Source organism: Mustela nivalis (genome assembly GCF_964662115.1).
Source record: "Mustela nivalis genome assembly, chromosome: 19".
Taxonomy (NCBI): Eukaryota; Metazoa; Chordata; class Mammalia; order Carnivora; family Mustelidae; genus Mustela; species Mustela nivalis.
The window spans coordinates 17,429,690-17,454,423 of NC_139038.1; the positions used below are offsets into that span (position 1 = coordinate 17,429,690).

Here is a 24,734-nt window from a genome sequence, read left to right on the forward strand (position 1 = left end):
CCGAGGACGGCAGTGGCTCCTGGGAGACCATCCGGGAGCCTTCAGGGGCTGGCGAAGGGCTGAGAAGGGCATGGGCGGGGGGCAGCTTCTCTCAGCCCCTAAGGGGAGACCCCACCGAAACTCGCTGCCCACTTGCCGCTCCTACAGTAGGAAAGACAGATTCCAGAGCCTTCCCTCCCACCCGCTCCTGCCTGCAGCCTGAGCGTCCACATCATCAGTATTTTTAGCTCCGGCACCTGTGGTCACTGTCTGCCCAGCCTGGTGTCCCCTCTCTGGGACTTAAAGGTCCAGCACCCACCAGCTGGAAAGAAGACTCTCAGGCCACTGTTTCCCCAGGGCAGGAGTCAGAGGGCAGGTCCCCCGTAGCAGGGGGCTGGTGGCGCGGAGGGGGGCGAGGTGACAAGGAGAGGGAGAAGTAGGCTGCCCACTGAGCAGGGAGCCGGGCTCGGGGCTCGATCCCAGGACCCTAAGTTGAAGGCAGATGCTTAGCTGACAGAGCCACCCAGGTGCCCCCTAAGTGTGTATTTTTTGACAACCCCCTCAGATGGTTCTGGTCCCCTCTGTCCCCGTGCCACCTTCACTCCTGCAGCAAGCATTTTGAGCCCCTCCTATGAGAAAATCCTTCTCTCAGAGCCCATTGCTTTGGGACCATGGATAGTCACAATGAGTCTCCTGTTGTGCTCACTTCACCACCGATGGGTTAAGGCCTTGGCTCGGCAATCCAGGCCGCTTGTGACCTGGGCCCCCTGGACCTCGCCCCCTCATCTCTTCCCACCCCCTACAAATTCTTTCTCATGCCCCCGGGCCTTTGCTCGTGCTGTCCCCGCTTCCCCGTGATGCTCCTTCCTCAACATCACTCACCACCTGCGGAGGACCCCGACCCTAGGGTATCCGAGGGCCGCTGCAGGCACAAGGGGTCTGTCTTCCCATCCGACGGCCTGAGCGCAGTGCAGCCACGCCTGTTCGGTCCCACGCCCCTGCCACACTGATCTGTTTGCTTGTCTGTCTCTCCTGGCAGGCCGTGACCCTGGGACGGTGAGGGCTCTGGTGCTCTGGGGTGGGGGTCAGGGTCTCAGCCCCTACGGAGTCATGAACTGACAACCGTGGCCGGGGCCATCTCCCCATTCATCAGATGAGGGGACAAAGGCCTACAGAGGGATACTAACAGACTGGGGGTCCAACAGAGAAATCCAGGGAGAGAGGAGACTGTCCAGGCTGCAGGAGTCCCCACCTCTCACCCTCCTGAAAGGGGCCTGCAGGGGCCCCCCGGGTCAGCCCTCAGCCTCTCCTCCCCCCGACCCAGGGCAGTGCTGACTCAGGCAGTGATGGAGGCGTGGGCGGGCTGGGCTGGAGCAGAGGTGACCCCTGTGTCCCCTGCAGACTTTCTATCCATTCCCAGAGCCTGTGGTCACAGCTTGGGTAATGCACTTGGCTGGAGCCTGGGTTTCCCTGCAGGTGGGGGTGGGGAGAACTGGCAAAAGGGACAATGGTCCCTGGGGCATGAACCCTCACATGGGGAGGAGTCCCCAAACCTTCACGTACATAGGTCCATAGAACTTATTGTACCCACTCCCACGGACACGTATGCACATGCGCAGACACCCCCCCAAATGCTCACGCAGCCACACAAACATTCATTTCCACCCTGTCACTGCTCTTTTCCTTTTACACACACACACACACACACACACACACACACACACACACACACACGTTCAAGCTTATAGACACGCAGACATTTTCCACCGAGTAACTCAACAAAGACTGAACATTATCAGTGCAGTGCAGGGAGGAAAGGTGTCTCTCAGCTTGGGGTGGGGCGGGGGCTTCCTGGAGGGCTTCCTGGAGGAGGAGACATTGCCACTGGGCCTGGATGGTTGGGAACCAGGGAAAGGGGAAGTCTGGGCAGTTTTAGTGGGGGTGAATACAGGGGAGCAGAGCCCAGTGAGGTGGGTGGGGTCAGCCCAATCACGCAGGCCTTGAACGCCCAGCCGACTGCTGACTCTATCCTGGTGGAGGGCCGTGGAGGGCTCTGAGCAGGGTGGGCACCACTGGAGAGGACAGGAAAGGCACGAATGGGAGAGCCAGAGAGAAAGCTGCGGTGCCAACCAGGTGTCTCAGCGTCTGACTCGGGGAGGCGGCAGTGAGGGAGAAGCCATGACCCACCGAGAAGGTCCCTGGGTCTGAGCCCTGTGCCCTCGCCCTGCCCAAGCCCCGGGGCACTGACCTCTGCAGTGGGACCTCTTCCAGCAGCTCCTCCTCCTCCTCCCTGTGGAAGCACACGAAGCAGAAGGCGGGCCCATCTTCTGCTCCACAGCCCAGGGGCCAGGCTGGAGGGAGCTCCAGGACCGGGCAGGGGTGGCTGCTGGGGACCTCGGTGGCATCGTCCCCAGCCTGGGCAGGGACAACCGAGCCAGAGCGCTCCAGGGTCAGCAGCCGGTTGGCCTCGGGGCCCCGCGCCTGCCCACCTGCCACCTGTGCTTTTCCCTCAGGTTCCCCGTCGCCCCGGTGGCTGAAGGAGCCTGTGGCTCGGATGGGGACTCCTGTCCTGGCCCTCAGGGCTGGGCCTTGGGAAGCGGCTTCCAGGGAGCCGCCTGCCCTCAGAGGTCGCTGGCTGGTAGACCGAGGTCCAGCAGGGCCCCTCGCCGCCCCTCGCGGAGACCTCGGCCCCTCTGCTGCCCACTCGGCTGCTGCCTGTCAGGGTCAGGACTGGGCAGGCAGGCTCTCAGGTGCCCTGTCCATCCGTTCATCTGTCTGTCCAGACGTCTTGCTGCTCCCCGTCCAGCCAGCAGGGCGCGGGCGGCAGGGGTGGCTTCCCCGAGAAAGTTTGTTCTGCCCTCCTGGGGCGGCGGGCACCGGTGGCCTCGGGGAGACAGGATCAGGACCTCCGGCTCAAAGGCAGGAGGAGAGCAGGGGAGGCTGGCTCCGTGCCCACTGCTGTCCCCCAAGGAAAGTTCGGGCCCTCGGAGTCCTGGCTCTGGCTCTGGCTGGAGAGCTTGCTCCCTCGGCTGCCTGCTGCCTCCGACTCCAGCGGCTGCTCCAGCAGACCGCTTGGCTGTGGGTATTAATAGCTCTACATTCACGCTGAGAAGCCTGGAGGTTAACTCCTTCCCCGCCAGAGCTGGCAAGGCCGGAGGGGCGGGCAGCGGCTGCAGGGAGCCCAGGGAAGGGGGGACGGCGCCTTAGGTCCACCCCCACCTGAGCCTGCCTTCCTCCGCAGGACCCTGAGATGTCACCTCGTGCCCAGCAGCCTCTCTGTGGCACTGGGCATTGGGATTATGGTCAGAGTGCCTGGGCCTCCCCAACCAGCCATAGGCACCTCCGGGAGCCAGGTAGGACTGGGGAACTGGGGAGGGCACCCCCCCAAGCTGCTCTGAGCTCCAGGGAGATCTCCTGGACGCCTCCACTCCCACGTCCACCCCGCAACCCCTGGATCCGCCCACCGCATTCTCTGAACAGTCGCCATCATTGCTGACTTTGGGTCTAGTTCCCACCCACTCCCCTGCCCCGTGGGACCCAGAGGTGGTGTGGGACCCTGAGGAGTGTGGGAATACAGTGGGAAGAAGGAACCTGCCTAGAATTTGCTTGCTTGAGAGACACTGGAAGCCTCTCTGTGTCAGGCACAGGGCTGGGCGCTGGGCAATGGAGAGGGAAGACGCTGTTCCCACCTTGGTGGGGCCTTGCCTGTCCTGGTGGGAGGCTGGTGGGACCCCAGCTCATCTACGCGGTGCCAGCGTGGGCAGGTGCCGCCCGGAATGGCAGTGGGGAGGGCCCGTCCCAGGCCGGGTTTCAGCCCCACTCGCCTCCTTGGCAGCTCAGAGCGCACACACCGTTCCCAGCGGCCCTGGAAACACCAATCAAAGGAAGAAACGTAAATTCTGAGTGTGCAAAAGGGTTATGAACAAACACAGCAGGGAGATGTGCAGGAGGGTGACGATGGGCAGGGGTGTTGGTGGGGGGCCGGGGGAAGACCTCCCGTGGGGGGTGACCTGGGCACTGCGACCAGAAGCAGCAGCAGCGGCAGCAGGAGGGGGAGGAGGAGGAGGAGGCAGCCGGAGGGTCTGCAGGGAGACTGTCCGGGAAGAGCGACCAGCAGGGGCAAGGGCCCAGCGTCGAGAACCAGCTGGTCTGTCCGAGGAAGACAGGGACGAGCACAGGGACAGCACTTGGAGCTGGGTCTTCAGGAGCGAGCAGTTCCTCTTGGTGCTCAGGAGCAGAGAGAGCAGAGCAGGTGCAGGGGCGGAGGGTGCGGGGCGAGGCGGGCAGACAAAGGTGATGCGGTCAGGCCTGCACTGCAGAGTCGCCTCTCCGGGGGCTCCGAGGCCCGACGGATGGAAGCAGGAACCTGGGTCGGCCGAGGGGCTGAGGAGGCGGGCGAGGGCGGAGAAGCTCGGAAGGAAACATCTATATTTGTTGAACTGAATTCCACTGGCTGGAAGGACAGATCTGCCCCTCTTTGGCTAAGAGAAGGTGGGGCCTGGGAGGCAGCCCCCCCCACGGAGTTGTCTAGGCTGTGCACAGTGCACAGGGCAGCCTAGCAGCTGGTGAGTGGGGGGGCTCGAGCCCCGAGTCTGCTCTGCCAAGCTTTGTGTCTTTAGCCTAGGGATGGCGTGGGTGTGTGTATGGGGGGGGTCGCTTTTGCTAATCGGTCAGCCTGGAGAGGGCCTTCTGAACATCAGTCCACGTCGAGGGGTGCCTTTTGTGAATCGGTCTGTCCAAAGAGGGGGGACTTGTTCTGATTTGCACAAAGGTGCCCCAGAGGCTGAGCTGGAGAGAGGTCGGCCTAGGTTCTGGTATGGGCTCTGCTACAGTCCTGCTGCATGCTTTGGGTCAGTCGCGTCCCTCTCAGGAGCCACAAACCTGTACACGTCCTTAGAAGCCCGCTCATCCAACCCCAGCCCTCCACAGAAGAGGGAAGGAGCTCAGGAAGGGGCAGACTCCCCTGGGGTCGCACGGCGATGCAGAGCCAGACACCTGGACTCTCGGTTCAGTGCTCTGTCTTCCCCGCTGCTTGCCTTGGAGACTCGGTGTCTCCTGGAGGAGAGGAGGGGAAAGGAGACGGGGTTAGTGGGAAGCGTGGAGATTCGGGGTCGGGGGCGGGGGGAGGAGGAGGAAGGCCAGGCCAGGCCAGGCCAGGCTATGGCTCCCTGGGGTGGGAGTCAGAAGGGGTCAGGGTGTCCCAAGCCTCCAGGCGCCCCTTCCCCCCTCCCCTGGGCCCCAGGGGTTGTCATTTGTGGATGTTAATTATTTACGAGGCTGATGCTTTGCCTGCTTTTAATGCACTCTGATGGCGTTCTCTAGCTAATGGGGAAAATCAATAGGTTTTAATTCTCAGCGGTTATGAAGCTCTATCTGTCTCCTGTTTGGGTGACTGGGCCAGGCTCTTGGGCTTTGGGGTGGGGTCAGAGGCTCAGACCAAGTTAGTAGGGGTCTGAGACCCCACCTTTCTCTCTCTCCTGCCCCTACCCTCTGCTGATTCCAGCTGGGGAGGAAAGATTAGGCACATCAGACCGCTCCAAACTCTGCCCCAAGCATCTCGGAGGGTCTGAGTCCTTAAATCTCAGCCGAACGTTCACTCCCCACTCCAAGAGGGACAATCTGTATGCCAGGCCCGCAGGCCAGAAACATACCCGCAAGGGCAGGCCCCCCTAGCTTGTGGGTGTTGGACTTGAAGGCCTGGCATCCTTGGCTCCTGTGTTTGCCGCCTCAGGGAAACTTCCCCTGGCCTAGAACTCAGGAGCAGCCCCAGTCGTCCTGCTGGGCTCAGGCCAGGCTCACAGACCCGCTGAGGGCATCGGGGAAATCTGGGCCCGGTCTCACGTTCTCAAAGAGAATTCAGTGTAAGCTTCTGATACGATTTCTACATACTGTTATACATTCAGACATGACAATTTCCCTGGCGGGTGTGAGGACCAGGAACATTCCTGGGACATTTAGAAGCGTGTCCTCGTGTTCCCATCACAGACCACATTCTCCCCATGGTATCCCATGAGGTGCCCTGAGTCCATGTCCTTTATGAATCCTGCAATTATCTTGTGCACGGAACAACTATATTTTCCCGGATCTGTGTGTATGTTCAAAGTGTTTATTATGCAAGTGTAAACATTTAAGATACCCTTTGGTCTTCATAAGGCTGCCTTTGGCATTTCTTTTTTTTTTTTTTTTGGTTAAGATTTTATTTATTTATTTGACAGAGACCACAAGTAGGCAGAGAGGCAGAGAGAGAAAGAGGAGGAAGCAGGCTCCCCACTGAGCAGAGAGCCTGATGTGGGGTTCGATCCCAGGACCTTGAGATCATGACCTGAGCCGAAGGCAGAGACTTTAACCCACTGAGCCACCCAGGCACCCCCTGCTTTTGGCATTTCTTTATGTTTCCAGAACACAGTGAGCCTCTAGAAAAGGAACCCAGGCCTTTCCCAGGGGACCCAGGGCCCACACCTGGCTATTTGGAAACGCTCAGGTCACCGGCAGGGGCCGTCTGCTGGGTTCCTAGCTCAGTGCTGCGCCGCCCCCCCCTCCCCGCAGCCCCAGGACCGGGATGTGGGGCATGGTGCCTGCGAGGCCTCACCCAGGCTCCAATCAAGCCCCAGAGGATGTTCCCCGACATCTCCTTAGTTTCCATTTAGGACTCAGGTGTGCGGAAGGCAGAGTTAATCCGTCTCCTTAGTTGATGACACGGAGTTGTTCTTGGCCCACGCAGGGCCTCTCTGGTTTTTGTTCATTTCCCTGATCCCTTTCACCCCCGTGGATGCTGGGCGGGCAGACGGGCTAAGGTTTACTCCAAATGCCCACCTTGTGGGCTCCCGGGGGACTTACGTGAGTCAGAGCATAGACAATGCCTGGCAACGGTAACTGGTCAGTTCAATTCCATCTCCTGGCCTGGCCCCTCTCTCCCAGGGCTCTCTGAAGCTCAGACAAAACACCTTCTCCTTTGGCACGCTGAGCACAGCTGTTTGTCAAAGCCCTTCACTCAATACCTCCATGATCATTGGGATGAACCTCTCAGTCTGGAAAAGAGGCAGATACAAGCACCACCAGCTCCCGTTTCAATTTCAATTTCAGTGGTCGCCAGGCACACGCTCCAGGCCAGGCCGCGCACTGAGCAGTGCATGTGAGGACCCAGAGAGGCCCAGAGAGGAAAGGGTCCCATCTGCAGGGGATTCTCTGCCCAGTGGGGGTGGGTAGGCAATGGCTCTTCTCTCTCCCTTAATTAGGGTGCAGCTAAGCCACTGTAACAAAGAGGCCCCACATCACAGCAGCTCAAACAAGTCTTCTGATAAGTTAATTAGGAGCATATGCCAAAGTTTTATTTCAAGTTTGCCACGAAGAAAGAGCCTTATGACCAGCTCGGTTCAAAGATTCCTTTCCCTTTTATAGGGAAGGGAATGGTTAGATATTCTTTGTTGGACACGAGAAAATAGAATGTCTGATTCTGGATCATTAGTGGCACTGACTGACGGACAGCTGAGTGGACAGGAAGCTCACTTCCTAGAAGAGGTCTTACTCGAATTAAGGTTTATGAGAATGTGGTTCAAGCTTTCCGTCGAGAAACGCCAGTGTCTTCCCAGAGGAGCATGTGAATTAGATCACGGGGAAAAGGTTTGTCTCAGTCCAGGTCTGGTCCAAGTTTATCACGAGGTAGAATTTTCTTTCTTTCTTTCTTTTAAATATATTTCTTTCTTTTCAGATTTTATTTATTCATTTGACAAAGAGAGAGAGATCACAAGCAGGCAGAGTGACAGGCAGAGGGAGAGGGAGAAGCAGGCTCCCCGCTGAGCAAGGAGCCGGATGCGGGGCTCGATCCCAGGACCCTGGGATCATGACCCAGGCCAAAGGCAGATGCTTAACCGACCAAGCTACCCAGGCACCCCAGAATTTTATTTCTTTTCAGGTAAACTTCTGGAGCTAGGTGATCCTCCTGGCTGAAGCTGGCTTATGGAAACCCCATTAGTCCTCCAGGAGGGGGCAAGATGGAGTGATGCAGAAGTGGCATTCCTCCTATTGCCAGCAAATATTTAGTCCTCCAGCTTGAAAGGAGACTGGGAAATTCAGCCTCTATCAGCACAGAAATGTGCATAGCCAAAAACCGGGGTGGGGGGTGGAGTATTACTAAAAGGAATAGGGGAAATTAGATACAATGAACAGTCATTAAGTCCTAATTTATAAACGAGGAACAACTCTGCTTCCTGCCACAAACTCTGTTTACTGCCTATTTCTTGTTCTTTTTAATTGAGGAAACGTATGGAATAACCACTTTATATCGAACCCAGAGGACAGAAGCTCCAAGATTTAGAGCATATTACGTGTACGGATTGATCAAGAAGAGATTTTCCGTTTTGTCAGGAGAGTTTGAGAATGCATTGATAAAGGCAAAATGAAAAAAAAAAATTAAGCAATTACTAACTCTAGGGAAAACAAGAAGTTGCCCAATAAGGGAATAAGGGAAATGTAATCACAGCATACCATGTGGCTGAATTGTGACTATTATCTACCAAGCCTAACAATATAAATACTAAAAAATTATTTGAACCAGAAAGCAGAAAAATAAGAGATAGGCGTATTAGCATGTTATTTAGAATCTCGACATTTAGAGAACGATCCATGGACCAGTAGCATCAGCATCACCTGGGAACTAGTTAGAAATGCAAAATGTGGGGTGCCTGGGTGGCTCAGTCCGTTGAGCGTCTACCTTCAGCCCAGGTCATGATCTCAGAGTCCTGGGATCGAGCCCCACAGGAGAACCTGCTTCTCCCCCTTCCTGCTGCTCTTCCTGCTTGCACTCTTTATCGCGCCCGCTCTATCGTAAATAAATAAATAAATAAATAAATAAATAAAATCTGGAAGAAAGAAAAAAAGAAATGGAAAATGTTGGAACGCACCATAGACCAGCTGAATCGGAACCTGTATTTTTAACAAGACCCCAGGTGGTTCACATGCTCCTTAAAGTTTGAGAAACCCTGACTTAGAAAGAGAAGAGCAAACAGAAGGAACATCTAAAAGAGTTGAGTTTGCTGCCTTTAGGAAAAGACCTGTGGTACAAAGAGATGGGGTAGGGGACTGCCCACTTTTTGTACAAGTCCTGTAGGGTTTTTTTTCCTTTTTTTTGAGTTTTAAACAATGTGGAAGATTTACAATTCTGAATAAAAGCAAATCATGCCATGATTTAAGATCCCAACAATACAAGATGGAGTGCAAAGTCTCTCCCACTAGTGATACCCAAGCTTCCCTTTTGCCTTGTCAACCCTTTCTACAGTATCCACTCAAGAACTTTTCTCTGCATATCCAACCCATGTGCATAGGATTCTTCTGTTTATTTTTTTATGGATAAGAACACATGCAATGCACTGTTTTGCATCCTGCAATGTTTTGCTCACCAATATCTTGGAGCTTGTTCCAAATAGGTGCATATAGATTTGCTTAATTCATTTATGGGTTGATTTTATAGGCTACTACAGGGTGCCTAGTATTGTAATTTATTTAACGGCCCCCCTACTGATGGGAAATTCGGTTGTTTCCAGGCTTCCTCTGTTCCAGACAAGGCTGCAATAAGCATTTTGTAACCACAATATTGCATCGAGATAAGGGCGGTGGCGCTGGGCACAGCACGTCTGGGACTGGAAACCTATGGCTGCTGCTAAGGCCAGTTATTTCATCTTCGTGTGCCTCAGTTTCTATTAAAAACAACACCTACCGCGAAGGTGGTGGGGAGGAACGCATTCAGCAAATATTTGTCGAGCATCTACCGTGTGTTTGTTGAGCATCTACCATGTGCCAGGCATTGTTTTAGACACGAAGAATTCAGTAATGAGCAGAACATAAAAAACAAAACAAAACCAAACCCTGCCAGTGTGGAGTTTATATTCTAGTGGCGGGAGATGGATAATAAGCAAGATTAATTAATAAAATATGTGATCTTGAGTGCTAAGGAAGCGAGGCAGGGAGGAGGGATGGAGTGGGAGGCTTACAATTTTAGATTAGGCGGTCGCAGATGGGCTCACCGATACAGGGACACTTGAGTGACAGAGAACTGAAGGAGATGAGTGGTGAGTCATGTCAATACTGGAGGGCGCGTGCTCCAGGCAAAGGATCAGGGATGGGGAACTCAAGCCTTCCCAAGACGGCTGCTGGCAATGGGAAGGACCCCCCACCTTCCACCCTTGACCCCTAAGTCTGTCCTTGGGGAGTCACACAAAATAGAACCCTTCCCCTGCATACAGCAGCCAACAGATGCCAGCAAGAGCTCTGCTGCCACATGATCCTGTCTTATGATGGGTTGGATCCCTGGCACCAGGGGACTTTGCCTTGAGGCCTGAGTGCTTCTTCTGGAATGGTACGTGGCTGGGAGGAGGACCCAGAGACCCAGAGACTGAGGGGCTGGGAATGCCAGCCCCCTGCGTGGGCTCCGCTCTGCAAAGACAAGTTGCACGGGTTGGGTGAGCTGTGTGTGTGTGTGTGTGTAGGTCCCCCGAGGCGGGTCTCATGTCTGGGACAGCAGCCCCGTTAGGGCTTGGTGATCTCTCCTTCTGAACCCAAGTATGATCCGTTCTAGAATCTCTCTGTAGACATCTTTGGGAAGGCAATCTGATGGAAAGAGAAAGAGGAGTTCGTTTTGAGGCAACAGTGGGTTTAGAACATGCTTATGTGGGATGACTTGGCTGGGATCTGATGAAGCGGGAGGAGGGCTAAAGCCCCTGAAGTCACCCCTTAGCATCACCCTAGCTCCCGGGGGCAGGATGGTCCTTCTCATTCTTCAGCCTCAACATCGATCTCTAGCGCCCCTGTGGGCAGAGTGTACACTGCGCGGACCCAGAAGAAAGCTGGCTTGCAGAGCCCTGCCCCTCCACCTTGCTGAGCTAGTGTAAAGAGGTAGATTTGAGCTTAATATCTGGCCTGAGGGCACTTCAAATTCGTGAGGAAAAGATGGGCTACTCTATTTTCTTTGAAAAAGATAAATCCAGATCCTTACCCATTGCATATTCCACTCTTTAAAGCATAGGAAACACCAGACAGATCAAGGTTTTCAAAACATTAAAAATATAAAAGAATTAGGAGAAAATACGAATGGATTAAAAAAAAAATCTCAATGGGGAAGTGTCCTGCTAGCGAGAAACCCCGTTCAGAAATCATAAATTTGACTATAAAAAATGTTAAAATCTCTACACAGTAAAAACTACCGCCAACAAAACAAACACAGCCAGCTATTTTTATTTATTTTTAAGCTTTTAAAAAAGATTTAATTTATTTATTTGAGAGAGAGTGAGAGAGTGTGCGAGTGAGTGGAAGAGTAGGGGGAGGGAGAAGCAGATTCCCCGCCGAGCAGGGAGCCCAGATGGATGCGGGGCTCCACCCCAGGACCCTGGGATCACGACCTGAGCTGAAGGCAGACGCTTAACTGACTGAGCCACCCAGGCGCCCCAACAAATGGTCAACTATTTTTAAAGTATGCAATCCAAGTGACAGATAAAGGCTAGGATCCTACTCCAAAATCAGCTCTCCCAAATCAGAAAGAGATGGCCCACGAACCCCAGAAGACACACAGCAAAGACCATGAACTGGCAGTTCCAAAATAAAGAAACACAAACCGCCAAAAAGGATGTGGGGGAAATATATTCAATTTGTCTTGTTCCTCAAGGGTCTTTGCACTTCCTGGTCTTCTGTCTGGAACATTCTTGCCTCAGGCGGCAACACAGGTTGTCACTCAATTCCTTCAGGTCTGTGTCACTCAAGTGTCACTGTATCAAGTGACACTAAGGGCTCTAAGTGACCAGGGGCCTGAATTACGGGACATCTCAGGTGGAAAGTCCCCTGTAATGTCTTCTGGGGTGAGGACCCTCTCTGCTGCTATGAGATAAGTGGGTAAAGGGTTTTGATTGGATCTTAAGAGCAAGTGGAGGCTGATGTGGGGTTTGAAAAGCTCCCTGTGAGGGGCGCCTGGGGGGCTCAGTGGGTTGGACGACTGCCTTCGGCTCAGGTCATGATCCCGGAGTCCCAGGATCGAGTCCCGCATCAGGCTCCTAGCTCCATGGGGAGTCTGCTTCGTTCTCTGACCTTCTCCTCGCTCATGCTCTCTCTCACTGTCTCTCTCTCAAATAAATAAATAAAATCTTAAAAAAAAAAAAAAAGAAAAGAAAAGCTCCCTGTGGATGCTGGGCGGTGGTGGAGAGCCTACATGGACGACACAGTGGTCCAGGGTCCAGGTGACTGTGATCTGGAGAGGACTTGTGGTGGTGAGACTGGGGAGAAGTGAATGAATGAGAGAGAGATTGAGAGGGCACATCTCAGGACTTGGTGAGGCTTGATGAAGAGGAAGGCATTGAGGATCCTGTCCCAGCATCCGGCTAGCATCTCGAGACTGATGGTTTTACCAGTCACTGAGGGTGATATGGGGGACCCAGAAGGCAAGCTGGGCCTGATGGGTGCCAGGGACCTTGGAAACATCTGGGTGGAACTGTGGGGCAGGAAGTTAGTGCTACAAAACTGAAGGTCTAAGGTGAGGTTCAGCCAGACAGCGATTCAAGCCAAGGGTGTGTGCGATGTCAACTAGGGTCAGTGTGGAGGGAGAGGACCCCAGCCTCAAGGAACCCCAGTACTGGATTGCCATGTAGGGGGCAGGAACCTAGGAAGGGAATGGAGGGGAGGGAAGCATCAGAGAAGTCAGCTTTTCGGAAAGGAGAAAGGGAGAGCCAGTCAGCATGCTGAATGCTATGAGGGGTCCAGGTACATGACAACTTAGAAAAAGTCCACCAGATTGGACGCCAGACATAATCCCAATGCCAGGGGTCTCAACGTTGGCACTGTTGACATTTGGGTTGGATGATTCTGCAGTGCGGGGCCTGTCCTCTGCCTTGGGGGAAGTTTAGAAGCCTTCCTGACCTTTACTCTCCGAAGGCTGCTAACACCCCAACCCCAGCCATGACAACGATAATTCTTTCCAGCATTGCCTGATGTCCCCTGGGGGGCAAAATCACACCTGGTTGAGAACTCCTGCCTTGGCAGTGTTTGGGGTAGGCATGCACATGGAAGCAGTGACATTAGACAGATGTTTCTAGAAGTTTCCTTGTGGAGTAGAGATGAGAAATAGGATGGTGCCCGGAGAGGACAAAGGAGAGCACTTTGAAAATGTATAAATGATGGGGGCGCCTGCCGGGCTCGGTCCCAAGAAGGTGTGACTCTTGATCTTAGGGTAATGGGTTCGAGCGCTACGTTGGGTCTAGAGATTACTGAAATAAATAAAAACCTTAAAAAAAGAAAATGTACAAATAATGAAGGAATGTCAACCTTTTGGATTTTTTGGTCACTGTTTAACAGGTGAAAAATAGCCTCTTGGTATTTTTTTTTTAAGATTTTATTTGTTTATTTGTCAGGGAAAGAAATCACAAGTAGGCAGAGAGGCAGGCAGAGAGAGAGGAAGCAGGTTTCTTGCTGAGCAGAGAGCCCGATGCGGGACTGGATCCCAGCACCCTGGGATCATGACCTGAGTCAAAGGCAGAGGCTTTAACCCACTGAGCCACCCGGGTATGTTTGTTTGGTGGACATTTCATTTCCCTTATTACAGGTGAACTTGGTAGCTTTTCATCGGTATGGGGAAATTTAGAGACTATCTTTTTTATGTTTTTAATCCGTTCTTCTATTGGTTCACTGGTGTTTTTATTACTGATTTCAAGTGCTGCATGTCTTAGGCAGGGGAGTCCTTCATTTGTGATTTGGGTTCCAAATATTTTCCCCTAGTTTGTCATTTTTCTTCTGACTCTAGGGAGCCAAAAGAGACATAGCCACTTGTGTACATTTTCCCAGGGGTTTGGCAAATTTGTACAATTGTTGCGATTGACGATTCGTCACTGTGTATCAGAATGACAGGTGCTTTTATCCTTGACTCAGCGTCTCGCTTCTGGGAACTTATGCTATGGAGCTACTTGGCATGGAAAAAAGTGTGTGTGTGTGTGTGTGTGTGTGTTGGTCATTATTGTTGTTGACTTTTTTCTCACGAGACTGGAAAAAGCCCAGTGGGGCACAGATTAAATAAACCATGGTACAGGCATAAACGGAATATTTTGCTGCTATAAAAAAAAATGAAAGTTTCTATGTACTGTAATGGAAAGATTGCTGGGATATACTGTTAAGTGCGGGAAAGGCCACGGGAGGAAGTGTGTATTTGGCTTGCCGTCCTTTGTGTAAGTCACGGGGAAAATAGGAACTATGACAATATTTCTGTATTTGCTTATATTTGCATAAAAAACACTGGGGAAAACAGTAAAATGTGGTCCCACCAGGGGTTCGGGCATGGGGAGGGTACGGAACAGGGGTGATAAATATAACTTCATTTTTGTTTTTAGGGTTTTTTTTTAAACTGGTAAATTATCTTTAGTTTTATTTATTTTTAAATTAATTAATTACAGAGAGAGAGAGAGAGACAGCGAGAGAGGGAACACAAGCAGGGGGAGTGGCAGAGGGAGAAGCAGGCTTCCCGCTGAGCAGGGAGCCCGATGCGGGGCTCGACCCCAGGACCCTGAGATCATGACCGGAGCTGAAGGCAGAGGCTTCATGACGGAGCCCCCCGGGTGCTTCCATGAATTCTCTTTAAAAAGTTAATGGGATGGGACCAGTTGAAAGGGGTTGAAAATATAAAAGAGGGACGTTTTCAAGAAGGTAGGAGAGGCGGGCTCCCAGACCCTGGCATAAAGGTCGGGATTTGCTTCAGTTTCTCCATCTGTAGGATTACGGTTCTCCAGCTAAGCATGAAGGGCATCTCGAATGGATGTCAGATGTCAGATGGAACTCTTGTCTCTTCTCTGAAGCCTAGGGAGGGCTGACCACAGGGACAGGCCTCGTCCTCAACTTCTTCAAGTGCATCACGGGAGGACTGTCCGTGGTCAGTGGAGGGCCTGAGCCGGTCCTACGTAGCCTCCCGGCGGGAGAGGAAGGGAGGCCCGGAGGGAGGCTGTGGGCTCACAGCCAGCGCCGTGTCAGTCTGCCCACACTCTTCTCCAGCTACACCAAGCCCACGATGGGGACAGATTGGCCCTAAATTTAGCTGAAAAGCAGCCCTAGAGGGAGCTTTTGAGAAGCAACATGACCAACAGCTGCCATCGGCCTGTTAAGCCCGGGCTTCACAAGAGAGGAAGCTGAGTCGCCACAAGGGCAGGACCGTGACTGACGCAGAGCTGCGTTAGGAGGTAGGCCTGGCTCCTGCGAGCAGGTGTGTGTAGGAGCTGCGCCTTGTGGCCCCCCTACAGGGCGTGTGCTGAAGTCCTAACCCCAGCCGCTGCAACTGTGACCATGTTTGGAGATGGGGGCTTTACAGAGGTGAGGAAGGTAAGAATGAAGTCATGCAGGGGGCCCCCGATCCAGTACGACTGGACGCACAGACACGCAGAGGGAAGACCCTGTGAAGACAAGGATAAGATGGCCGCCAACGTGCCGAAGAGGGAGGCCTGCTGACACCTTGCCTCCAGAATCGTGAGAAAATATGTTTCTGTTCTTTGAGCCCCTCGGCCTGTGGCACTTTGTTTGATGCAGTGCGTCTCCCATGCATGTCACACCTGTCCAGAGGCAGGCAGGCCACATCCCAGAGACTCAGGCTCCACTCCCCTCCCCCTTCTGTTTTCAAGGTGGCCTCTTGGACCAAGATGGCTGCTGGAGCGCCTTATGCCAGGTAGCTACAAGGAAGCAGGGGAAAAGAGCAGGTGCCTCCTTTTGTTTGTTTGTTCATTTATTTGAGAAAGAAAGAATGAGTTGGCGGGGAGGGGCAGAGGAAGAGAGAGAGAGAGAATCTTAAGCAGACTCCAGGTACAGTGTAGAGCCTGACTTGGGTTCGAACTCACGACCCTGAGACCAGGACCTGAGCCAAAATGAAGGGTCAAATGCTTAACTGACTGAGCCACCAGGCTCCTAGGTCTGTCTGTCTGTCTCTCTTTTATTTAACAGAGAGAGGGAAAGAGAGATCACAAGTAGGCAGAGAGGCAGCCAGAGAGAGAGGAGGAAGCAGGCTCCCCGCTGAGCAGAGAGCCCGATGCGGGGCTCGATCCCAGGACCCTGAGATCACGACCCAAGCCAAAGGCAGGGGCTTTACCCACTGAGCCACCCAGGCTCCCAGGTCCCTCTCTTTGAAGGCGACTTCCTGTAACTCCCACAGGGCAGTTCTGTAATGACTTTTTGGACACCACGTGGTCACACGATCACACCTCGCTGCAAGGGAGTCTGTGAAATGTGTTCAGCTAAAAATAGGGGTTCATTCTTGGGGGACAAGGGGAGAACGGACGCTAGGGGAGGCTACCAGCCATCTCTGTCATGGACTATCCCTTTAGTCCACATACTCAAGGGTACATTTTTCATAATTCACCGCCATGTCTGTTGCAAGCCAAGATGGCACCAGCACCTTTCTGTGTGAATGTGTCTAATTCCTGGATGGCTTCTAAAATGCCTGGCTATGGTGGGCAGTGTCGGTCCTGAAGCCCATGCAGGTGTGCCCAAGACATCCGTTCTTTTTTTTTTTTTTTTTAAGATTTTATTTATTTGACAGACAGAGATCACAAGTAGACAGAGAGGCAGGCAGAGAGAGAGGAAGGGAAGCAGGCTCCCCACTGAGCAGAGAGCCTGATGCGGGACTCGATCCCAGGACCCTGAGATCATGACCCGAGCCGAAGGCAGAGGCTTAACCCACTGAGCCACCCAGGCGCCCCAAGACATCCATTCTTAGCCATCCATCCCTGGTCGTCAGCTTACACAGGCCACTCAGTTTCTGTCTGCACAACTGCTTTGGCCTCTCCTGGACTGGCGCCAAGGCTCAGGGATCATTCTGCTGCTCTCATGCCCGCTGGGAACCAAGGTATGCTGGAAGCAGTTTTCCATCCACTCTTGGACTTTCTCAAACCTTTCTCAAACGTCCCACAAGAAGGAGTGAGTGCTCAGGGTCTGGCCTTCAGAGACTTTCCAAACTCTCTCTTTTTTCATTACATCTCCTCTTTCTCTTTTCCCCTATATCCCAGGGAAATATTCCTGATCTGAAGGTGGAGAACCTTATATTTGGCTTTTATGTTTCTTGGATAAGGACTTAAAGTATTGAGACACAAAAGCCAGACTCATGGCTTTTTCTTGTTTTTCACTTTTTCACATTCTTCTCATGAGGGGACAAGTACAACTTTAAGCTGGATGTCAGGGAAGAAAAAAAAAATCGGGAAATTGAAAAGAACAGAGGTTGATGTCCCCAAAACATTATGCCACCATGTTTATAATAAACTTTCCTGTGGTTGGCGCTGTCTGGTATTCCTCACTCTTTCTATATTCACTATAGTCTAGTAAAATAGACTGTCTCCTTTCCTAGCTACTCTTGCTGCTTAGGGAGGCTGTTTTTCTCTGTTCTGATCAATACGATGGGAGCAGAAGGCTGTTCAAGGTTTATACGAAGGCTTTTCCTTTATCCAAAAAAGGCAGGGCTCAGTGTGGCTGGCACATTCTCTTTCCCTCTTCTTCTTACTTAGAATGTGGACACAATGTCTAGTGCTGCAGCAGCCATCTTGCCACCACGAGGGCAAGGCTAAGAGAATCATAGAGACTCCATAACACCACTGAACAGCTGAGTCTACATAGTGTCATATCGTTTATTTACTGTTAGGCAAAAAAAAAAAAGTCCTCATTTTTAAGTCTTTGTTACTTGATGCTGAAGCATTCCTGATATATATACTGTCACTGTATTTAAATGAGCACAAATGGGTTTTTGTTTATTGTCACATATGCTGCCTAAACAGTGGCAGCCTCTTGAATTTTGGGCCATGTGGATGCAAGACCGTTCCTAACCACGCTCCAGCCTGCTCAGCCCAGGCTCAGCCACCAGTTCTGTCCCAGTGGTTCCCATGCCAGGCTCTGTTTGTCAAAGTGAGTCATGCGGATAAGAGAATGCTGCTCAGGGCTACCGAACAGAACACCTTGCTCCTTCAAGCAGGCCGGAAGATGGGGATGGCTTACCAACTATTGTCAACCTTGGGACCTAGCACATCTTTTTGGCTCCATTTTGCCCAGCAGAAGCCTTGATTCACTGAATGTTTAGAGAAAATCCAGACCTGTCTACTAAAGGTTTCTACAACATGTGTCATGGTACGTTGAACAGGTTCCTGCTCCCAGAGGAGGTGCCAGGCCAAGGTCTCCCTTTACGCAGGGAGAAGTCCCTTTGCCAGTCTGTCCCTTCTCCAACCTTCCTCATTGGAGGTTACCAAGATCTGGAAATAAAGGAGTGACAGAGTACAGATAAGTATCATCCAGGACTTCAAATTAAATTCCACCCTGCTCAAAAGTGATGGCTCAACAAAAGCTAATCTAGATTAAGACGTAGAATCCTTTCCAGAACAATTCAGGAAGAAAACTGTTCTTTCCTTTAGACTTATTCCTGAGAGGGTAAGTCTGGTACAGCCAAGGTCCAACACTAGGGGAGAGCTTGGCCAAGAGCAAAGAATCAACTAATAGACAGCAAGATCAAGTTCCAAGGACCTAGTAGCAGTCCCTGGATAAAACTATGCCTGAAGGCCACCTATACCCAGACTTTTAATATATATGAACCAGAATATATACCTGTTTTGTTAGAGCCAATTTGAATTGCTTTTCTCTCATATAAGCTAAAATAATTTTGAGAATTTCAGCCTATAACAAATAGTGTGGCAGGTGAGCATTTAGGCTGACACCGAAAGTCCAAATTGCCTGCTGTTGAATCCAGTGCAGCAGGCTGTTTGACCAGAGTCTGAATCCAGAATGTCCCTGGGAGAATTTGTGTGCACATAGCTTCTCTTGATGTTTGAGCTCTGCCTTTTCTTTGAAGATTTCCCAGGCCACTGGGTTCAGCCCAGAGTGAATCTCTCTTGGCATGGAAGTGTGTGCCATTTTATTCCATTGGTGTCCTGAGATGGTCTTTAAATCTTGGCAGACTGGGCTGTTCTTCAACTTTTCTCTCTCTCTCTTTTTTTTTTTTTTTTTTAAGATTTTTTATTTATTTATTTGACAGAGATCACAAGTAGGCAGAGAGACAGACAGAGAGAGAGGGGGAAGCAGGCTCCCTGCCAAGCAGAGAGCCCGATGTGGGGCTCAATCCCAGGACCCTGAGATCATGACCTGAGACAAAGGCAGAGGCTTAACCCACTGAGCCACCCAGGCGCCCCTCAACTTTTCTCTTTTGATGTCAACTCCTCCAGGCCAAAGGCTGGCTCTGATCAATTTTATTTTCCCCACACAGCTCAGGGCTCAGCACGTAGATGGAGCAGCACAATGACTGGGGTGACCTCCGTGATGGACAAGTACAGGCCACCCAGATTCGGGTAGAGAGGTTAAGGAGAGCTTCCCAGAGGAAGTGATATTTGATCTGGGGCTGGAAGTCTGACAGGAATCTATTACATAGGGGTGCCTGGGTGGCTCAGCCATTAATCATCTACCTTTGGCTCAGGTCATGATATTGGTGTGTCCTGGGATCAAGCCCCACATTGGACTCCCTGCTCAGCAGGGAGCCTGTTTCTCCCTCTCCCTCGGTAGCTCCCACTGCTTGTGCTCGCTCGCTCTCTCTCGGGCTCATGCTCTCTAAAATCAATAAATAAAATCTTAAAAAAGAAAGAAAGCAAGAAAACAATTTACTACATAAAGGGAGAGGGCGTGGAAAAGGAGTGAGCCTGCATAAAGGCCAGGAGGTACCACAGGACATGTGAATTTTTCTTTTTTTTTCTCCTCAGGGAACATTCAGGACTTGGAATCAGCAAAAACACCCTCCTCGGTTTTCAGTCGTCTCTAAGAAATTGAGGAAGGGAGGTTTCCTTCATACAGACTTTTTCTTAAAAATATTTTATTTATTTATTTGACAGAGATCACAGGTAGGCAGAGAGGCAGGGAGAGAGAGAGAGAGAAGCAGGCTTCCTGCTGAGCAGAGAGCCCGATGTGGGGCTCGATCCCAGGACCCTGAGGTCATGACTTGAGGCGAAGGCAGAGGCTTAACCCACTGTGCCACCCAGGCGCCCCCAGAATTTTTTTTTAAGTAAGTCATCTCTACACTCAACATGGGGCTCGAACTCATGACCCCAAGATCAAGAGTTGGGTCCTCTACCAACTGAGCCAGTCAGGCGCCCCTTAGATGATACAGTTTCATACCTGGAGAACCTAAGTGAATCTGTTGGGAAAATAAAGCAAAACAAAACAATAAAAATACTCAGTTGTCTGGGTCCAAAATTTAACAAGGGAAATCAATAGCTCCTCTATTTTTCCTAACAACAACCACTTAGAAGAGATAATGGAAGTGGTGACCTCCCTCCACAACAGCAACACAAAAGGTAAAAGACCCAAAAATAAATTTAGTATGAAATGCATAAAATCTATACGGAGGAGGGACACCCAGCTGGCTCAGTCTGAAGAGCATGCCACACCGGATCTCGGAGTCATGAGTTCAATCCCCACGCGGGGTGTAGAGATTACTTAAAAAAATTTTTTTTGTATGACGGAAACTTTAAAATGCTTTTGAATGATGCAGAAGAACAATGGATTTATTTATTTATTTTTCTAGGCTGGAGAATGGAAGCAGGTCCTTCTCCTGATCTCCTTGTATCCTCGTGCTCATGGGGACCCTGGGTTTGCTGTCACCTTCCTGGAATGTGGTGCTGCCCTGGCTGTCCTGGCCAGTTGTGGGCACTTCTTCCGTTCCATGCATCAGGTTCTGACAATAGGTCTGGTGTCTTTCTGGGAACTCAATCACCTTACTCTGTGCCTGGTTTGGGTTTGGCTTCTCCTAGCTCAAATGAGAGATTGGATTCGTACCTCATGCCATACACCTAAATAAATTCTATGTAGATCGTACTGGAAGAGAGTATGGGTAAATTCCTTTAAACATTGGCATGGAACCATCCTTATTAAATATGACTCAAAAATCAGAAGCCCTTAAAGATTGATTCATTCAACAATTAAAAAAATATCAGAACTTCTTCATTGAAAAAGCAAAACCATAAGCAAAGTCAAAAGACAAAAATCTGGGAAAAATATTTGCAAGTCAATACCACAAAGGGTTAATCTCCATATTGCATAAAGAATTCCTAGAAATGTGGCCAAAGAACCCAACAACTCAAGAGCAAAGAGGGACAAAGTACAAAAACAGACAGTTCACAAAAAAAAATCAGGATGTCGGGGCACTGGGGTGGCTTGGTTGGTTAAACATCTGTCTTTGGCTCAGGTCATAATCTCTGGGTCCTGGGATCAAACCCTGAGTTGGGCACCCCCTGCCCCAGTCAGTGGGGAATATGTTTGTCCCTCTCCCTTTTCCTCTGCCTTGCCCCCTGCTTCTGCTCTCTCTCTAATAAATAAATAAAATTTTCAAAAAGAAAGAAAGAATGAAAATTGTGATGTCAATTCTCAGATGGGCAAAAATCCAGAAAATTGACAGTATATCCTATTGGCCAGTCTGTGTGGAGATAGATACAGTCCTATACCTGGTAGGAGTAGACAAATCCTACAGAGGGCGACTCAGGAAAATCCATCAGTTCACAAAGGCATTTACCTTTTGACTTAGTAATTCTACTTTTGTGAATTTCTCCTATAGGTAAACCTGCTCATTTATGTGTATGCATAAGATTGGCTTTTATGGCATTGGTTTTGTTAATAGATGAAAAGAAACCACATTATCTTGGGTCACAGGCTTACCTCTGACACCAGGGAGTGGGGTCAGCCCCACCCAAAAACTTCAAAAACTGAGTATCAAGGAAAGGTGGTCCTTCGTAGCAAAACTGGAGTTATCAGAAGCGACATGAAAACCAAACCAAACCAAACCAAACCAGATAGCCCCGCATCATCCACACCCTTCTTGTTTCACACGATGGAGACAACTTTGTATATCGGAATGCTCCAGAGCAAACACAGTTGATACAGCACTTGAGTGTGGTCAAGTGACCAGCAATGGTGGGTCTACCACCTTCTATTAATGGTGGGTTCTATTAATGAGAGGGCCCTCTGCACTGCCCATGATAAGCATGAATATACAAAGATGGGGTAGCATCACAGGCAACGTTGACGTGCCTCTCTGCATCATAGGAGAGAAACTTGAGATTTGGAATGAAATTCTGGAGGGAAGAAAGATAAAGGAGAGAGCCAGGCATTATGAGGGGTAAAGAGCTAAGGCAAAAATAATCTAGGAGCAGTCTGGCGGATGAACAATTGCAGAAAATGAGAATGAAGGGTTTAGATTGTTTGCTACGGAATGTGCGATGTAAATCCTTTCTTCTGTGTCCTTATGAAATCTTCAGTAAATATTGGTTCCTATTGCTCTGGTGCAGGGTTTCCTCTGTTGAGGGGAATACTGCCTCTAGGAACACTGGAAACATGTGGGCTTGGTTTTGCTTGTCGTAATGACTGCTGGGGGTTGGAGGCATGGTCATTATTTGGTGACCAGGATCACGTTACTTGGTGAGATGTCTCTCATACGAGGCCAGCTGCACCCCCACTGGAAACACTGCTTTGGTATGAGTGGATTGTTATGGGAAACTTAAAGATGCTCAGAAGTTTGTATCTGGGTTGAAGTTGGACAAAACCAAAGCACACAGGAGCCAGAGGACAAAGGAACAGCTGACACTTGGGTCACACCTGTATTGAAGACTTTGACGATGCATACAGTCATCACGTAATGAATCTTTTTCTATCTTCCTTTGTTACAGCCTTAGTTTATTTCCTCATTTGTCATCTGCTTCGTAACAAGCTGTTCTTTTAATTTTCTGCCTTTTATATTTTTTATTTGTTCTAATCTGCATATAAAATAGATGTATTTTGTACTCAATTCATATGCAGTGGTCCACAGTCCAGGGCTCATCTTCTCTCTTGTCAGCACCGTATTTTTGGATCCATTTGTGATCTTTTATTACCCTCCCCATTCTTGTGTGCCATTAAAAAAGTAATTATTGTTCCATAACACACTGGATTCCCTAAATTTAGATCTTGTCCGGGAAATAATTTAGATAAAAATAACTATTACACGCATTGTTCAGAATTGAGGTATTGCAACGTCCACAGACTTTTCATTTTGTCATTTCTTCTGAAGTTTCCCAAGCCAACAGAAATCCATCTCAGCAACTAGCTCACAGTAAAGGTGATGAGTTGGCCTCCAGCTGGAAGGTCTCGATCCCGAAGGTCACCTGGCGCTCACTGAAGCTGGGAGACCTGGGTGTGTTTTGGGGTTGGAAGAGGGGTGACCTTGCATAATGTGAGCCCGAGGTACCTCCTGTCCTTTAAGGACCCAGTCAACAGAGATAGGCCAGGTCTTATGTTAGGGGGTTGCTCAGTGGTTGATTGGAGCTATAGGCAACTGATTTTTGACAGGGCTCCAAGAAAGGAGCTGTGATGGCTCCTTATGAGTTCTTTTATCCCCCAATGTAATGATTTAAAATAACCACTCATTGTAGTCCTGCACACTGAGGGGGCCTAGCTGTGTGGTTCCCATTTGGGCCTCCCACGTAGTTGCAGTCAGAGAAGTGCCAGCAGCTGGAGTCTTCCCAAGTCATGACTGGGCTCAATAGTTCAAGATGGCCTCTTCCCTCCCCTGGCTGGTGCCTCAGCTGAGCCAACTGTAATGGATGGAGCTGGTCAGGTAATACTCTCTCTTTTCACAGTCTTCCCACATATCTGGTTAGAACTTTCTCACAGCTTGGGGTTCTCAGGTAATCAGACTTCTTAAATGCTAGCTGGCTTGTCCCAAAGAAATACCTAAGAAACCCAAGCAAAAACCATGCAGCTTTTTAAGACCTGACTTTGGAAGTCATGTTCAATTCCATTCCATTTTACTGGTCAGAAGCGAATTCACAGGGCCAACCCAGAGTCAAAGTCAAGGGACTATACAAAGATGGGAATTCTGACAGATATGGTTCAATGGGGGCCCTTCTTTGTAGACTACCCACCACACATAGTCTCGTGTGCTAGTCAAGATAGGTCAGGGTGTGTGTGTTCCAGTCACCAAGCACCCTTAAGTCCCAGTCCCTCAAAACACAGAGTTTGTTTCTTGCTTTTTCTGCTGGCCTGGTATAGTTGAGGGCAGCATTCTGCCCCATGCAGTCACGCCATCCATCTCATGGTTCCCCCCCAGTCTCAACATGATGCCTCAGAGTTCTCTGTGGCAGGGGAAAGCAGAATCAGAGGGACTTGGACAGGCAAGGAAACGCTCTGGCTCAGAAGTGACACGGTCACCTCCACCCAGTTGCCACTGTCCTATTCAGCTGCAAGAAGTGGGGAAGTATAAACCTCCCTTGAAGTTGGAAAAGAGCCGAGGCCGATGTTGGTGAGCATTAGACGTCTCTCTCCCACCATGCCTTGCCCATGGATAATTCCTGTAGGATATTTCTGGTGGATGTCCCAACTAGGTAAGACTTCAGACAAGATTTCTCCTTTATTCGTACTAATGGATATTTGTAAATTGCTATTTATTTATGGGAGGAGGTCACTCAGGAGGAGACATTTGGATTGTGTCTTTGGGGTAAGTAGGAATGTAAGGGATAGATGAGGAAAAGGGCATTCCAGAATGATGGAATGACATAACCATCGGCTCTGAGACAGGGAAGAGCCTGCTGTTTTCCAGGAGCCATGAGAAGTCTAGCGCGGTGGGCTTGCGGAGGGAAAGGAGATGGGAAGGTGGGCTGCAACTTGGATGGAAACATAATCAATAATTAATGTCTAAACCTTGTGGAACATCTTTTCCATGCGCCACAGTTCTAAACATCGTGTGCTGTGCCACAGTCACGGTAATG

General features: G+C 50.5%; 1 protein-coding gene across 1 annotated transcript in view; it reads right to left on the reverse strand.

Annotated features, from left to right (window-relative positions):
- Positions 1–2,244, reverse strand: part of SBK1 (SH3 domain binding kinase 1) — a 44,603-nt gene extending 42,359 nt beyond the window's left edge. Inside the window, exon 1 of the mRNA XM_082714641.1 lies at positions 2,228–2,244. The gene's annotated coding sequence lies outside the window, so the exon portion shown is untranslated. The remainder of the gene's footprint in view (positions 1–2,227) is intronic.
- Positions 2,245–24,734: the final 22,490 nt, after the last annotated feature.